Source organism: Adiantum capillus-veneris, chromosome 9 (assembly GCF_014529385.1).
Source record: "Adiantum capillus-veneris isolate H3 chromosome 9, ASM1452938v2, whole genome shotgun sequence".
NCBI classification, from domain to species: domain Eukaryota; kingdom Viridiplantae; phylum Streptophyta; class Polypodiopsida; order Polypodiales; family Pteridaceae; genus Adiantum; species Adiantum capillus-veneris.
This window is the reverse complement of record NC_140939.1, coordinates 139,623,751-139,642,786: the sequence shown is the minus strand read 5'-3', so window position 1 is coordinate 139,642,786 and position 19,036 is coordinate 139,623,751. Positions and strand designations below refer to the sequence as shown.

Sequence of the window (19,036 nt, the reverse complement as noted above, 5' to 3'; positions counted from 1 at the left end):
TAGGTTTTACCCTAGTAACATATTGACTTGGGTGTTTTTTCCTATTTTTGTTGACCAAAAGCCAAAAGCGGAGCTAGAAAACGTAAAATTTCAGAAAAGGCTTAAATTGAGTGATTTTTGCATGTTTTTGCAATTGTGAAGCATACTTGCACTTGCTGAGAGCATAAGGAAGCATCAGGGACACTTCAGTCTCAAAAAATCAGCAAAAGACATCCTACGCGTAGGATGTCTACAGGGTGATTTGGTGGAAATTTTGAAAATCTGAGGTTACCAGTGTGTTTAGAAGGTAGGTTTTACCCTATTTTCACCTGGAAAGTGGAAATTTGACCAAATTTTGATAGATCAAAGCCAAAAGACGAAAATTGCCAGACATCCTACCCAAATTGTGCCCAAGGCATAATCTTTGAGACCAAACCATAGAGTGACTTCATGTGCATGTTCTAAATGTTGTATTGAGTGCATGTGATCAATTTCATCTCATTTGGGTCATTGAAAGGAAGATTGAACAGACTTTAGCGTTTTTGGACAGACGAAAGGCAAGAACAGCTAAAATTTGGGACTTTTGAAATCCAAACCAAAATCTAAGCATACCACTGGCTTGCTGACATCAAGGGGAAGCTTTGGGTCAAGTCTGGGGTTAAACATACCAAAAATACATCCTACGCGTAGGATGTCATATGTGTGATTTTGGACTCTGAGCATACCACTGTGATCAGCACCTTAAGGAGAGTGTGTGGTTCAAATTTGGGTTCATTCTGAGCAAAAAGACATACTACGCGTAGGATGTCTATTGCATGATTTTGAGACCAAAATTCTACTGCGACCATACCATGCTGTCATATAGCCTTAGGGAAGCCTCCTAGTCAATTTTGGTCCAATTTGGAGTTGATTTGACTTAGGAATTCATCAGAACAGACATCAGGCTTTTGGAACAGATTCTTGATCATTTGACCAACCTATAGGTGTCAGAATCAAAAAGAAAAAATAGCTATGAGTTAAGCACATCAAGGGGAAGCTACAGTGCAAGTTTGAGCTGAAACAAAGCAAAAAGACATCCTACGCGTAGGATGTCTCCAGCTTGATTTAGGACTCCAAACCAACTTTGAGCACACCACTGTGATCAGCACATCAAGGAGAAGCTGGGGTGAAAATTACAAGTCATTCTGAGCAAAAAGACATCCTATGTGTAGGATGTCTTAAGGCCATTTTTAGGTCCAAATTAAAATCTGAGCATACCATCGTGTTGCTGGACTTAAGGGGAGCCTCTAGACAAAATTTTGTTAAATTCTGAGCATATAGACATACGACGCGTAGGATGTCTCTAGACCAGTTTTACGGTCAACCTGTAATTTTGACCATACAGAAGTGTTCACAGTGTCACGAGATCCCAAATCTTCTTTTAAAATTGAATTTGGACTCATTTTGACCAGTCTAAACTGCATTTCACTGCTTTGGCCATAACTTTCACAAACGGTATCGGATCAGAAAAGTTTTTATATCAAAACGTAGCCTGAGAGAGGCTCTACAGATCTTAGAGAAAAACTTGAACTAGATGCATGCCTACAGAACCTATTTAGGTCAACTTTGAAAAAAACGTCATTTGAGGCCTCAAAATTCATCCGGAAGTCAGGGGTGTCTAAAAGCGACAATTTACGAGAATTGTGACGAAACGGTTGCGGTTTTGGATATAGTTTCGACTTTTCCTAACCAAAGCACTTGAACATAGTGGACTAAGTCTACTTGAACCAAGCCAAAGCTCTTAAGCCCAGAAATCATGTCTACCCTAGATTCAAACGTAGCTTACACAAGCTTGGGGATCCTGACGATAGAGGAATATCCTCCCACAATGGATCTTCCAAACTTGCAATTGATAAAGATCCATCATGTTGAGAGAGTTTGGATGATTGGTCATGAGAGTGAAGGACTATATAGATACATTGACGACAATGAGGTCAATCTTTATAGGTGCTCAGATCCATACCTAGAAGAGGTAACGGATTACAAGCTCTTATATGTCTACACATACGGAGTTGACTGTCAATGGAAATCTATAGTTGTCGACAAGTATGGATGAGAATATAGAGTTATAGAAAGCACAAATCCACAGACTGTACTAGAAAGAGGTGGATATTTGGTCAATGAAGGACCACAAATGCCTCCACCAAACACGAGAATTCTTATAGGAGTTCCAAGAAGAGAGCCACTAGGATTCCCTTCAAGAGCGATAACGAGAGAACGATTGGGAGAGTCTCTAGTTAGAGTTTTAGACAATTGACGAGTTAGACCATCCCAAGTCTAGAATTGGGTAAACAGAAAGCACGCAGGGAACGAGAGGAAAAATACCTAGCTGAGAAGCTTACCGAAGCTCAAGAGAAGATAAAACAACATGAGGAAAAGGAGGCACCTTCTCTTACACAGATGGTTAAACCTCTAGAAGAACCATCCACGGATGAGAAACCGAGAAGTGCTAGTTCAGGAGGATCTGTGTTGGCAGAGAAGGTTAATGAGACATTAGTTGCCCTCTTGAAAGCCTATGATGCGAGGCTCAAAAACAACCAAAACCAAGAACACAGGTGGATGACATATCCCTTTACGGAACTAGAAAAGAAAAGGTTTGAAATGTGCAAGAAAATGATTCAAACAGCCCAAGCTTTACTAGAACCACCAGTTGCAAAACCTGAGGATGTGATCCATGTCATGACTACACAAGTAATCCCACCAAACTAGGAACTAAAAGAGCCAGATTCTAGTCATGAGCATAGACCAAACCTCAAAGACCCAGCATTAGAACCAAGGATAGTACTGAATACCACGGATAACTCTTCCGAGGGATTTCACCAAGCTATACCTGAGGATTGTAAAGAGATAGATGGTCTTGACAAATTGTGAAAATAAGTCAGAGAGGCCAATGAAGCCGATGACCTAAGAAGACGAGTATACAAGACTAGTGATGAACGAGGAGTGTTTCTACCACCAATACAGGAATTTGAGACTGGATCTCAAATGAATCTAGACGTGCAATCGTGTTGGGGGGACAAAGGATCTGTACAATCTATGGATAGTCAACCCCATTCGCTAAGAACACTACCGTCCTACATGGGAGAGTACGAGACCAAGTCAGATGTGGTTGCAGTCCCATCACAGAGACTGTCTCCCAACAAGGCCATTGATTCAAAGGGGCTAGTAGATATTCTATCTACCCCAGTCACCTGTACAATAATGTTAGCCGAGTTGCTCAGAATAAGACCAAACATGCGGGCTAATGTGGGTAAATGTCTAGAGAAATTTGGTGTAAAAACCCCAATGACTCAAATCAAGAAAGGCATCAAAGAGCTTGAAATGCCTCAACTAAATACTAGGCAAGTGCCATTAAACAAGGTAGGCGAGTATTACGAGGGAGAAGATGGAAACACCACCCTTCCTGTGGAATTCAATGGTGTAAAAGCCATGGCAATCCTTGACAGTGGAGCTGGCGTGGCCATTGCAACCAAAGAAGATTGGAAAAAATGGGGAAAACCTGCCTTGATATCCACACGAATGACCCTGCAACTTGTAGACGGACACAAGGAAAAGCCCCTAGGACTGCTAGAAAAAGTACTTGTTACTTCTTGTGGCATTGAATATGAACACACTTTTGCTGTCGTTGACTTTGGAAATAAGAACAACTATGACATCATTCTGGGAAGACCATTCATGCGATAATTGAAAATGGTCCAGGATTGGGGTTATGACCATATATACCTACGACATATGGAAACCATAACAAAGATAAACTTGAGGGACCATAGCTATAGGGATGTGACGAGAACACCGGTAGAGGAGTTTGATTCCGCCACAGTAGCAAGATCAGAACTTCCAGCTTGGTTAGGTAAGCCTAAAGACCTGTGGATGTGTGGAGCTTCACAATGTGGTAGCTTGAAACGTGAGGAATGTATCCTAGAGCGGGTTATAGAGGATATGGACTATATCCCAGAACCATTTCCTGAAGAAGACTTACAGCCTTTTGGATGGGAACACATCTTGGCTACTCTGGACGTGTGCGCCATGGAGGATGCTCCCACAACAAAGTTTTGTGATGAAAATGGCTATGATGTCGTTCCTTATTTTGAAGTGAGTGTAATCCAGGAAAACGAAGAGAACCAGACATCAACAAGCTCTCAACATAATGAGCAAACAAAGAAATGTGGAGAATCAAAAGATGAAGAAGACGACGAGTTCTATGACTCTGTAGAACACTTCGAGCTTCAAGAAGATCAACGACCCGGGAATCAATGTCATCTCTACACGAATAAAGTGCATCAAAAGTGGATTCCAAAGTCCTCGGTGAAGACACAACCACCACAAGCATCCTCATACATGGCTCCTAATAAGGAGGCAAAGACTCAGTTGGGAGGAAGACGACCAGAGCAACGAGCTAATAATGCTCTAATCAATGGGCTAGAAAAGTCCTCCAAGAAACTACCACCCACGAGCAAACAGACAGTAACTTTCCACTATCAGCTAAAAAATCAAGGGAAAGTACAAGAAGTCAACCTTGCTGAGGATAGTAGCGATAGTGATGAATCTTACGACATCCCCTATCATCAACTCAGGCCATCACTATTACCAACCCCTTTAGCAACTACCATGGCATGTCAAAAGAACAGGACAAAAAGTCAAAGCCAGAAAGCTCGACAAATCTGGATACCAAAAAGCCAGATCGGCCAAAAACAGATATGGATCAAGAAGACAAAGATCTCTAATGACAAATCACAAGATCCAACACCAAAACAAAAACAAGGAAAGCGTGCACGAACGGGTAAGAATATCACAAAATTTCAAGCTTTCACAACTCAGGTTTGGGCTCCAAAGAAGTTGATTCAAGCACAAAAAAGTTAGGAATTCATTTGGATACCAAAACAACCACAGTATCAACTTTCAAAGCCTGAATCCCGTCACCAACCAAGCGTAGAAGGGCTGAAGGAAAGACCACTGTCGACTCACACAACAAAAAGGTGGATCCCAAAGAAGTCTCTTTAAACACAAACGAAGCACGGGCAAGTATGGGTTCCCAAACGAGCGTCAGCAACAAAAGAGCCAATAATCGCAAAGAAATGGGTCCCAAAGAAGAACAACAAAACTGCTGTCAATGCATCGCCGCTTGAATTCTTACAATTCTTGCTACGATTACAGTACAGTTACAAGAGAGAAAGTCGCTTCAATCAAGCAACAATATAGGAGCTTCAAAGACCATTACATTGCTTAGAATAGGAAGCCTCGCCAACATTAAATGCCAATAAGAAAATTTCTTATATCCACATCTTGCACAACATAAATCTTTTCAATGCATTGACTGTGTATGCATAATAGGGCTACATTACAAGACTTGCATAGGCACAACTTTTAATTGCCCAAGCACAACACATACCCTTTGCGATACCCTGTCGTAAAGGATGATTCCAAATAGGAAGGGGGGAGGCATTCTGAATGCAGACCTAGCATTATGACTATTAGAGGGCAATGTTTTGTGAGATGCATTGAATTTTTGCGTTTTATTGTGATAAATTTTTTGACGAAATTTAGAGTATATGCCCTTATAGTAGTGTTACAGAGGAGTATGGGGACAAAATCCATATATGAGCCCCTAGGGACATGTGTATAGTGTACATAGCATTCAGATTTCTATTTAAATGATTTTTCTTTTGATTGAGTTTTTTAAAGATTTTCTTTGTTTATTATTAAGAAAAAATAAAAAAAATCCATAATCCACATGAAGAAAAGACTGACGAGAGGCCTGAGCACTACAAAGAGAAGGTACAGGGAAACGATGAAACTTCACGAAGTATGTCTCAGTATCCACTGCAACAGTCGAAGAACTTGTCACAAAGCAGTGTCAACATGCAATTGACAAGTCATGCAAGTCAGAGTCGAGCTAAGCCACAAAATGAGTGAGGTGTTAGTCCCAAAGCTTCAAGTAATATTCTCTGTGGTCTAAGCGTCTTAGCTATTCTAGGTACTGCTCAAGCTGGAAGAGTTGAGCATATTTACGTTGTGTCGCTCATGCTAGTATAGGTGAGCAAAAGAGTCGAAGTCTAAGTACTTAAGTCTTGTGAAGTGAAGGAGAAGGTCCAAAAGACACTCACGTACTGAGCACAGTGAGATACGAGTGGAGAAACTTCTACATCGAAAACCCTTCTTGGAAAGGTGGAAGCTATTGAGACATCTTTTGATGTCACATGTGCTACATTTATTCCTCGAAACACCCATCGTCTCCTTCTTTCACATTGCATGCTTTTGTTGACAAATTTCTCATATGCATATAGAGTGTCCCATAATTGGCACTTGCATCAGGCACTCTTTCCGTGTTTCACCCAAGCACTCACCTTTCATGAACATGTACTTCACGTTCAACTACTCGACTCCAATAAGAGAGTTTACCAAAGGCATTTTTTTTTCCCACCGGGGTTTTTTCCCTTTGGTCATCCAGGTTTTAGACCCTAATCTAAAGACACCTATCACCATCCTCTTGTACATATTCCTTCTACATCAACAATAAGGAAATGCTACTCAAATCAATTGACAAATGAATTGGAGCACCAATTTAAGATCATAGCATACTTCTCCTCAATGGCGAGTCGAAGAATGGCCTACAATGACAAAGCTGCAGACAACACTAACAACATGATTGCACAGGAACAAAGAAGTCCCCAATGAAGAAGAGCAGACATAAAAGAAATCAGAGGATCTCAAAAGATGAATGGTTACAATGATAGACGTCCACTCTAATGGATCATAGTTCTTGTTGTGGTTCGACAAAGTTACAAGCAGTGTACAGATGAAGCCAAAACAACAGCAAAGTGTTGACGGCTGGGTCAACTACACAACATAACTCCTTACAAAGTTGTCATTGGCTCACAAGATCAGAAATCCAATCACTCAATTCTACAAATTGTAGAAGTTGTTTCTGAGAATCACAAATACTCAGAATTGACAGATTTGCTGGAGCAAGTGATGGATGGAGCCTTCTCTATCCATGATGATAAGAGTCAAGTTAAACGACATTGGGTTCTTTTTGAATTTAGATCTAGCAGTAGACCTCTAATGATAGAAACAGATGCTGCAGCTCAGAGCGTGGATTTGAACGACATAAAGTTCGTCATCAATTATGATTTTCCTGAATCATGTGAAGACTATGTACATCGGATTGGACGAACAAGACAAGCTACTGCAAAGGCTATAGTCTATACTTTCTTTCCAACAACAAAACGACAGCAAAGAACACATCGCCATCCACAATCAGGTCATGTCAGGGACGACATGAACGTGGAAGGGGGGAATGTTGCTCGTTGGGTCAACAACACAACATAACTCAAGTTTCGTACCAAAGTCTCATCTTTTGCGAGTTATGAAATGCTACGGATTATGGCTATAAACGTCATTTGTAATGAGTAGTTATTCTAGTTTCAGAAGCCAGGGTGCAATGGCACTTCCAGATTGTAAATACAAAGCCATTTGACCCTTTCAACCCCATTTTTGGTTAAACCTAAGGTGGACTTAGTATATAAGGTACCTAGGTCATTTTGTAGAGAGACTTTTATCATAATCAAGTTTTAGCGATGCCGTCTACTCTGTGTGAGAGAGAAAGAGAGTGAGTGTGAGCTTCATCCTCTCGCTACGCCCCGCTCGCTCAATGCATTGGAGATCCGATTGTACCATTCCTGTAGGCTCGAGGAGAGCTACGCGACAACGCCAAGCATTCCACGCAAGACGAAGCGCACACTCCGACGCATCAACGAGCTATTTGTGGCCGTAAGTGTATCAAACGATGTCTGTTTTCTGCGTGCTAGTAGTCTATAGAATCATGGCGACATAAGCTACGCATAGGTACTCATAAATTTCAGTTTCGGACACTTTCAAAATTCTGCTCTGTCATCCTACGCATTTTTTGCAGATGGGTTTTGAGTGAGGGTTTTGAGTGTAGAAGCTTAGGGACAGGTGTATCCTAGTGAGGGGATGGTGTTCCTTAAGTTTCGTATGAATCTGGCATGATTAGGTGAGTTACCTTCCGTATGTGTGTATGTGTCTAGGTGGTGCAGTCGAGAGCAGTGAGGTTCTTGATTGTGGTTTAGTTGGCCTTTCTGAGTGTTGTATGTGTAGGATAGTCTTAGCCTGACAAGATAAAGAGATTTCCTCCGTGTGCCTATCGTGTCATCTGTGTCCTCGATTGACATTATGCTGATCTAGGTAGTGTTTGCATGCACTTCATGGGTGTGTGAGTCGCTCCCCGTCCAACAAGTATCTACACACACGGCTTGAATTGGTTAATTATAGAGAGTACTGGAGTGGGTCTAACATAGCGAAGTTGCCAAGGGATAGCTCCTTTCGGACTTCTAATGGTAAAGCCGTAGCTAAGAAAACTCCATTATTAAGACCAAAGCTCCCGACGTGTGCACCATATCCCACATATTGGGCTCAACAAAACCGATAATAGATCCCATTCCCACTTACCCTAATATAATTAACAAAATCAACCATTAATATGCTACTTAAGGACCTCTCTTCTTAAGCAAGAAAAGAGAAACCAAATGCTGTGATACCATTGTAATCGAAATGGCCTATGAACTTTGAGAATAGAGGAATTAAGAGAGTTAGAGTGAGCATTTTTGTGAGAGTACTTTGAGAATATGGAGGGTGAACTTAATTGATCATAGCTGTCATGGAATTGATATTTTATTATTTATTACAGTTGTGATAGGTGGAAAAGACTGTTGGATCGAGCTAGGCCTATGCGAATGAAAATATGTACATTGTACATTTTATTATTCAAGTGCTCTTTTATGAGCTTTGGCCATTTATGACCGGCCAGTCAGTTTGTAACCAATTTGACCATTCAAGAAATCTATAAAACAAATACGTGCAAGAGGGAAATGGTCACTCTTGCACGGGGGGAGATTGCACCCAGTGTTTGCGTTCTTCTTCTCACCTCTCCTCTCTTCTCTCTCGCATGCCGGCGTAGCACTCCCTTCTAGGAGGTGCGTCTGCACGCTCCTTATTGCTCTCTCTCTCACTCTGTCTCCTTCTGTTCGTGTATCTCGCGATTATGCGTCTATGTGGTTGCCAGGTATGTCAATTAGTCTATTTTATGGTTAGTACTCTGCTATTTTGGATATTTTGTAGGAAACTCCACACCTCTGGCTGTAGCAGTGGTAATAATCATTGTTGATTGCATGACATAAGTAGTGATTTTTTGGAATTGAAGAGAGCCCCTTCTTTGTTTTAATGATATAGAAATTGTTAGTATAATTATGTTGATTAAACATAATAATATAATGGATTAGACTAATTTATAAGGAGATACTCAATGGAAATAAAAGGGGAATAGTGCATAATCCTTGATAGAGTATTACGAAGAGCAGATGCAATAGAGGAAGAAGAAAAAAAAACTTTAGTTGTCTTCGATGACATAGGAACACGCATACTGATCTCTTTTTTGGTAGAGAGAGAAAAACACCGCATTGATTTCTTTAGATTAGAGGGAGAAGATGACTAAAATTGTCAGAAGAAGGAGAAGCAGAGTGACCTAATAATTTTAGCATCATAACAGAAACTCAAAGAGATCTTGAAGAATCTCGATCATGTCCTTATGACATAGAGAAAATCAAGGGATTATAGAGAGAGCTTGAATATGAGACTAAACTTGAAAGAAGAGTAGCTCGTAGTGGGAACCAACCCTGAAAAACTTTCACAAGTCGCAAAACGAATATACTCGGGGGACAACGCAAACCAGCATGTTGATGTTCCTCCTCAGCTTGACAAGCATGCTGGGAAACTCACCAAAGGCTTGCTTAATTGAGGACATGAGCACAAGGCGAGTGATAGCTGCCAGTAACCACTTCAACCTTGGCCTTATGACACTGGTAACGGCGGTCAGTCATCCGACAACATCAACCATATGCAGGCATACCGTACCGCATGCTCCCACTCTCACTCGCATTGCAACTCCCACCATTATTCACTCGACCATCTCTCTCTCTCTCTCTCTCTCTCTCTCTCTCTCTCTCTCTCTCTCTCTCTCTCTCTCTCTCTCTCTCTCTCTCTCTCTCTCTCTCTCTCTCTCTCTCTCTCTCTCTCTCTCTCTCCTGCATGCAGCAGTTGCGCTCCCAACCACTTGCCGTTTTCAGCCGGCCCCTCTCAATGCCATTCAGCGGTTCAACCCCCGATCTCCCTCTCTTTCTCTGGTCGGCCACACGCGCTCTCTCTCTCGTTCGGCTCAACCACCCAACCCCATGTAGCAACGTTGCCAGACTCCTATGCCACAAGCTTTGGACTGCAAACCAATCATACTCTCTCTCACTCTCCACCAGTTGCCGCCAGTGAAAACGGCTCACCCACTTTTTAAATTTGCGGCTGGGGTCACTTGACGAGTCGCAATCAGTCACCTATCTCTCCTATTCCTCTCCTACTAACTACAGTACGCACACCCTTTTTGGTTGCATGGTGTGCCTGCCACCCACACAAACTTGCTTGTGGCATGCAAGTTGCTACGCTCTTACACCCCTCAGTATAATTTCCGGTCTCCAGAATTTTACGCCTGCCATTAGAGGTTTGTCACGAGAGAAACCATGCACTCAAGAAGCCTGGCTATTGTCGAATTGAAAGCCTATTTCATCCCTAATTCAGTAACATGTTTCACCCCTCCCAGCACCTCATAGCAAAGTCATTCAACCAATTTGCAGACACCAGGAGATAGAGCTTCCTAATTAGAGTTGAAGTCAACAATAAACTGCCCAAACATGCATTACGGTGAGCGAAAGAAGCTGGAAAAGAAATACAGGCTTGTTCTCCCCATGCACCGTCTGCATGTAGAGCAGTCCCTCTTTCTCCACAGCTGAAGGTGGCTCTATTTCCACAATATGTTCCAAGTAGGTTTTTACTATGAGTTCTGGAAGGGAGGATTGATCCACAGCTTTCAATCGGCTTTCAATCTAGGAACTTGTTCTCTGTATATCATCACTTAACGCTGACAACTCAGTGTTCAGTTGTTCTAGCTGTACTGTGACCTTATCCCGTGCGTCCCTTAGATCCCGCTCATACCTTGCCTCCCATACATGTCAAAGATCCTCTGCAGATTTCTGCGTTGTTTCTCTCCGCGGATAGCGTTTCTGTAAACCCTTCAAGTGTTCTTCCAATGCAATAATGTTCTGGCATGCCTCTTCCACTTCCCCCTCCTTCGCAAGCCTCCGCTTCCTTGCAAACGCGCTCGCCGCCGCCATGAGGTTTATGAGGTTTAGGGATTAGCCTACTAAGTGGAACTCGTGATAGGCACTGCAAGGCAACAGCATCTGGCCAACCAGCATCGCCATTGGCTTCATGCTTTCTCCCACCCCTACTCGCAGCAGCGCGGACCTTTTCAACCACGCTCTTTTAGTTACATGCAGAAGGCCATAAGCTTTCAATCTCAAGGTCACTATGCAAAAAAAAAAGTGATGCGGCAGTAATGGCCATTACAGCTAAAGCCAGACCTAGAGCCTGTGATGTTCAATATCACTAGTATGTGTCCTCGATTTCCAAAAAAGATGCAGTAGCGGAATCTTTTGAAGATGCTACGAAAGTAAAGCCGCACGACGACAGGAGCAACAGAAAGCAGCAAGCAAAGGTAGGGAGGGGCGGAGCCAGCCTGGGCAGCCTGAAGCTAATTTGGCGTGCGATGTAGGTGTGGATGCAAGTCAGGTTGGACAGCGTCTCTTTTATAATGAAAATTGCTTGTCATACTGTCATCACGCCCTCTTTGTGGTGGCTCAGCGACCAGTCATTGCAGTCGTAGGTTTTGAGATCAATCTCTCGATGCGCAAGCTAACGGTTTTGGAGACATTGCATGGCCTGCATTCATACATCAAGTGGAATCTTCAAAGAATCAAAACAATAAAATAAGAAACAAACCAGTATATCACTAGTACTAGAATAGAAGCCCAAAGTGATAATATATTTGTCGACGAGAATGCCCACCTATTTTCTGCAGCACACAGTAACATACGACCCCGATGGTGAGCTCGATGCCGTCGATCAGTATGCAGAGCACGACGATGATATTTCAAAACCACTGTACGAGTAGAAGCACTGCAGCAACATGGACATCAACATAGTGAGTAGCAACAATGCATAGTAGAGCCTCTTAGTATGTTCAATTCGCTCCACCAACATCATCTCTCCAACCGCAGTGCTGTAACCACCTTTTCCTTTTGAGCTCACCAACTAGCACTACTTTACAAAGCATAACCGATATAAACCTTTCAATTTCAGTACGCACGCGCACACACACACACACACACACACACACACATATATATATATATATATCGAATAAGTTATTGGAAGATGGTCAAGATTTGTTGTGCATGGAGGTCCGCTTACATGCACTACTTTAAAATGGCCAAGCGCTCCTCCCTCATACACTCACAATCCATGTTCTGCCTCTTGCCATGCATGCTGAGAATTCAAAACACTACATTAAAATATATTAGCTGGGCTACCAAATCACGGACTACTCATTAGTCGAATAATATTTCGTACTCCAGTACACAAAGTGTCAACAATTTTCAATTGTTTGTAGTTTTCAATTGTTTACATCTGATGATACTCGTAAAATACATGAATAAATATTCATTTGTCAATCATGGGCATTTTGGTCTATAGTTAATGTTCCATTTTCCTGTTATCTATAGCTCATGATAGTAGTTGCTGGTCTAACCATGAAGAATAATGATAAAATTTCTATTAGATGTTAGTTAATTTTTCAGGGCACATATGGTATATAAGGTAAATAATAGATTTTACCTTGATCTGGGACCTTTAACCTTAGCCTTCCCGTGCCCTGGGCACTAGAAGCCCAACATCTGATCCTAGTATGAGTCTTCTCCTAGCACAAAATCTAGCTTTCAGGCACTTCATACGGTTATGCCATTTGTTCTTTTCATAATGTTATCATACGTGGTAACAATAGTTAATAAGGGTGCCGGTACAAATTATTTCTCCGTGCTAAAAGGACTTCTCACAGTAAGCACCAAAAGTCTTCTGTACATTTTGGGTAGGTAGGATTACTGATGCACAAGATTTTAAAAAATGAGACTACTGTTCTACACTTGGACTAGCTTAACTTGGAAAAGAAGAATAATAAATAAACAATAATTGAATATTTAAAAAAAAAGACTCTAAAATATCTATGTAGCAATTTTGACAGGATCTTATTGATCCATTTACATTCTCATTTCTTCATTACTGATTGTGATTTATCGTGGCATGATCTTTACGATCTTTTTTACTATGCAACATACAATCCCAAATCCCTTCCTAAATTTATAATTTTGTCAATACTATATTTGAAGTTGGTTAATGTTTATTTTATCAGGACATGTAGTTAACACTTCAAGCTTTAATTTGTCTAATCTTCCTTGAAAGTGTTCTCTTTGTATATTTAAGGACACACAGTCCAGCAGTTTGCAACATGGATAATACCATTAGACTATTTAAAAGCAAAAAGATCTTTTTCTTCTTTGCATTCTCTTATGACATAAGATATTGACCATCCTAAGATTGTGGAGTTTCCTTACACTAAATGTAATTTCTATTGAGAGGATTCGGTATTAAGCTATGCAACTACTCATATGAGTTGCAATGTTTTGAGTTAGTGAATAAAAGTTTGTAAGTACTCTGCTACTCAACTACACTCCAATGTGGTGTCACACAGGTAGTACATGTTTTGTCTTTTTATGTCTTGTCTAGTCCATTGGTCACATGCACACAGATTCACCGATTTAGGGAGTGTGTAAATGCTCATCTTGGTGTAGATTCGCCGATTTAGGCAACACCAGTTATTTGTGCAGATTCGCCGATTTAGGAAGCACACTGAAAAATTACAGATTCACAAGGGTAAATGCAGATTCGCCGATTTAGGCAGCACGTCTTATTGGTGTAGATTCGTCGATTTAGGCAATACCAATCACAAAATCATGCTCCAGTGGCTGGCCACCACTGTAACTGGTATGATTTTGTTACCCGGGTACATAATGTATGTGATTTTGGATTTGAACTTATATTGTGGAATTGGAATTGGATGGGGATTTGGTATCTGATGATTATTTTATCACGGCAGTGTTTATGTGATGAGACTTGACATTATGAGATTGATGATGAGTGTGACCAATGATATCCTGATTCATCAGGGTATGACATATACTGCTTATTCTAGTGGTATGGGACACTATAATAGGTAGTATGTGGATGACAGCAGGCATAAGAAATATTGTCTAATTTTATGAATTTTTCTTTTACTATTTTCTAAAGATTTCTAATCATTGTTTTTGACAAGTATTGTTTGCAGATTTTTATCTTCGCAACTGAGGACAGTTGCTTTCCAACGGAGAGGTATGTCATGGAATTGATATTTTATTATTTATTGCAGTTGTGAACAGGTGGAAAAGACTGGATCCAACTAGGCCTATGCGAATGAAAATATATACATTGTACATTTTATTATTCAAGTGCTCTTTTATGAGCTTTGGCCATTTATGAACGGCCGGCCAGTTTGTAACCAATTTGACCATTCAAGAAATCTATAAAACAAATACGTGCAAGAGGGAAATGGTCACTCTTGCACGGGGGAGATTGCACCCAGTGTCTGCATTCTTCTTCTCACCTCTCCTCTCTTCTCTCTCGCGTGCCAGCATAGCACTCCCTTCTAGGAGGTGCGTCTGCACGCGCCTTATTGCTCTCTCTCGCACTCTGTCTCCTTATGTTCGTGTATCTCGCGATTATGCGTCTATGTGGTTGCCAGGTATGTCAATTAGTCTGCTTTATGGTTTGTAGTATGCTATTTTGGGTATTTTGCAGGGAACTCCACGCCTTTGGCTGTAGCAGTAGCAACATAAACATAGTACATAATTAACTTGGCATGAACAATACTTTTGCAAGAGAGAGAGTATTAGAGAACATGACAATAGTTGAGGACCGGATTTACTTGGAGCCGTACCTCCCTCCAAAAGGCGTTTGTATTATAGATTCTCCCATTAAGAGAGACTTGTTACAATACAATCTTTGTGTTCCTTGTGACCTTGGTGATGCTATGAAGATGGAAATCTTCATGCATCACGAGCTTAACATAAACATTGTAAAAAGAATTAACTATCCCAAGCCGTAGTCCTAAGGCCTCGAACACCTTCGAAGGTGGAAAGAGCTAACGGCGAATGAGGGTAGTGAAGAGGAAGAAGAATCATCCATAGAAGAAATAAATAGTTCCTCACTTATCATCACTCTTCTTGATTAGCATAGCATAATAGCATAGTAATGAAGATGAAGAAGGTGGCAAGCTCAAGCATTGAAGCATGGTTCTTGGTTGGATTTGCATTTCATAGCCAAGATTGTTGGTGTAGGCTCTCCACTTCTCAAAAATCTTGGAGAAGAACATGGATCTCTTGCACTTTGCACTCCACAGTATGAGAGAATGTGTGTGTGTGTGGGGGAGAGTATACCCCCTCTCTCATGCTTGGTCCACCTCTCTCTCTCTCTTGTATTATTTTATTATTTCTTTTGAACATGTGTCTTTTTTTTTCTCTTTGAGAGAAAGAACTTAATTATTTATTTTTATGTATCTAAATTCTCATTGGACCCCTTTAAAACCTATCCAATAGCATTCAAACACATCATGAGGGCCACCCCATGTGGAGGATCATTTGAACATGTGTCCTTTATGCTTATTAAGTCATTTGGTTGAATGAAATACTTCAAGGAGTTACTCTAGTCAGGCATGGAAATGTTCATGCCTCTTGAGAGTTGTCTTTGAATTGAATACTTTAGGAACTTTAGTCATTTAAGCATGTGAGAAACACCTCAAGCTTTTGAGTAAGATTCCCACTAACACTTAGCAAGCCAACAAGCACCTCATACTTGGGTAGGATTCCGATCTCAAGGTCAACCCTAGCTTGCCTAAGGTCAAAGGACTTTTGAACATAAACTTTTGGAGGTCTTTAATGAATCTAACCCTATGGTCTTTAATCTTCATTAGGTAGCATTTCTCTTTTCACATACCATCTCTCATTTGGACCCCTCTACCATTGGCCATGTGTTGAGATAGATCCGTAAGCACATGCCTATATTCTAACCCTTGTTCCCGTTTATTATCCCACATTAAATGATCAGTTTAATATGAGAAAATCATTTGGGTTGGTTAGATATTAGATTTTATGACATTACCTCTCTTTTGAAATCATAGTCGCCCTCGACTATGAGGTAAAAGAGATAAAGCCATAGTCATTAGTCAATTTGTCTTAGCGGGTAGAGGATCCCTTTACCCTACGACATACTTCCAAGATGGATGACTAATACATTTGGTGCTTGGGAGACATAGCTACCGCAAGCATGTCTGCTCTTTAGTCCATTTCAACCTCCCAAGTAGAGTGACAAATTCTACATGGTGTTTGAGAGACATCGTCATCACAAACATGATTCTTAGTATGCATACTACTTAACTTTGTGCACAATAAAGAGAAAATCAGTCTTATAAGGCAAAAACATTGATCGTCTTAGAAGAAACATGTACATTTGCTTACTCTAATGTAGCATTGTAAGGGTTGACAAGGTTCATACTATCCTTAAGCTGGATTCCTTGCATCCATCTAGCATCTTCAAAAGGATAATTTTTGAACTTAATAATATTTTCATATAATTTTACCATGTTGTAGTACCTTGTCTTTATGCTGAAGGATAGCTTTGGGTTGTAGCACCTCTTCTTGGTCTTCGATTTCGGGAGGGTCTTCATTAATTGGTTCATTTGGAGGCTCTCCTTTGTAGGGCTTAAGTAGGCTCACATGAAAAGCATTGTGTATGAGCCAATGGTTAGGCAACTTGAGTTGATAAGCCACCTCATTGATTCGCTTCAAAATTTAAAAAGGACCGGTATCTTTTTGCTAGTTTAGCATAATACTTTTGATGGCCTGTAGGATTTTTGCCTATTGTTTGCCTCAATCGAGCCTTATAAAACTTAAGTAAGACCCAATCATTTTCTTTGAAAGTTAAGGCTCTTCTGTGCTTGTCAGCAGTAGCGTTTTGCCTTAGTTGAGAGATGGATATAGCCTCCTTAATCTTTTGAAAAGATGCTTGCAGGTCACGGCTATACTCATCGGCAGCGAAGATCTTCCCATGTACTTTAAGTAGCAAGGGACTTTTAGGTATTCCCTCTATGATTTCAAAAGGTGATTTTCCCATAGAAGTATGGATAGTATTATTATACGCATACTCTACAAGAGGTAAGTCCTTTTCCCATTGTGAGTGTTGATCCACTTCTGTAACACAGGTGTTTAGTAGATCAAGAATTGTACGATTATCTATCTCACTTTGGACATCTACTTGTGGGTGATAGGCCAAAGAGAAATTCAATCTTGTACCTAGATTTTCGAAGCGACATTTCCAAAAATTACTGGTCATTCTAGGATCTCTATCTGACATGATGGATGTTGGCAATCAATGGTGTTTGAAAATCTGGGATATGAAGAAAGTTGCCATTTGGTGTGCCTTAATAGTCTTCTTGACCGGGATAAAGTGTGCTTGCTTGCTAAACCTGTCAACTATTGTCCATATTCCCATATTCACATGGATAGACTTGGGTAATCCAAAGATAAAATCCATGGATATAATCTCCCATTGTGAATTAGGGATTGGCAATGGCTAGAGTAATCCAGGTTGCTTTCCTCTATCATATTTGGTCTTTTGGCATACCACACATTTTGAAACATACTCTGGTATGTCCACTTTCATTGTAGGCCAATAAAAGTATGTCTCTACTCCCCAAAGAGTAAGTTGAATGCCTCTATGCCCCGTATAGGGAGGAGCATGGGATTCATATACATGAATTTCTCACGAGGGGAGTGGGTAAGACATAGCATATTGCATGGAGAAGATAACCATCCTGCAAGGTGAATGGTTCCTCTTTCTTCCCCAAATGAAGGGTTGACATTATGTCTTTAAAGTCAAGGTCAGTAGCATACTCATTTATCATAGAAGATAGATCATTGTGAGTTGCTATAGACACAGCATTAACTTTTGGTCCTCGTGAAAGTGCATCAGCCACTTGATTGTGCTTACCAGCTATGTGAGCAATGTGCAAATTAATTTGCGAAAGAAAATTTTCCCACCTCATTTGTTTGTGAGAATACTTTGTTTGCGTCATGAAGTACTTGAGACTTTGCGGATACGCCGCGACGGACGTCAGCACAGCGAGAAATCACCTAACATGTAATGTCAGCTAAGGACGAAGCTCAACCCGCAGGCGTGTGGAAGCAAGCATAAGGTGTCAACCTACACTCGACCGACTCCTAACTAATTCCTACAGAGGTCTCTACCAATTGTCTAAGTCACAGCCTTCAAGAGTGTATAAGAGGAAACTTCCTACAACGCTTTCTAGAGCCAAACACCCATCAAACAATCTCGAAACACCATAGAACTTGAAGGAGACCCTACTAATACCAATAGGTCGCTCTCCCTAAGGTATATGAACCAAAATTCCAATCCAAAACACTCGGTGCAGAAACATGTAGGATGTCTGGCCAAAATATGCAGGTCTTTGTTTCCACAAATCTAAAGTGGCTAATGTGTAGTTCTAATCAATGTGAACGCGTGGATATGTTGCAATGCAAAATCGGACAACGTATGCTTACCCAAACACCCGATGAAGCTCGTAGAAGGAGCTCGCAAAACCGGCTCGTACACTCGCAATGTAGGTATCGGCGCGTAGCTCTCGTTGGGAGCAACACACTGCACTTCTCCGCACTCGATTCCGACCACCGGCGCACACGTAGCGTCAAGATGAAGCTCACACTCTCTCTCTCGTACACAGTACGCTCACTCACAGACTTTAAAACTTGTTTTTAAAATGACAAAAGGTTTTTTTTTCATTAAGGTCAAAAAGTGGTATATATACCTTACAATTTCTCAAGCCCTAAAGTTCCAAAATCAACCATCTACTCAATCTAACTATCAAAACTGGGATACAATCTGGAAACTTCTGTAA

General features: G+C 40.9%; 1 pseudogene; it reads right to left on the bottom strand.

Annotated features, from left to right (window-relative positions):
* Positions 1–10,751: 10,751 nt before the first annotated feature.
* Positions 10,752–11,477, bottom strand: LOC147451259 (uncharacterized; annotated as a pseudogene).
* Between the last annotated feature and the right edge of the window lie 7,559 nt (positions 11,478–19,036).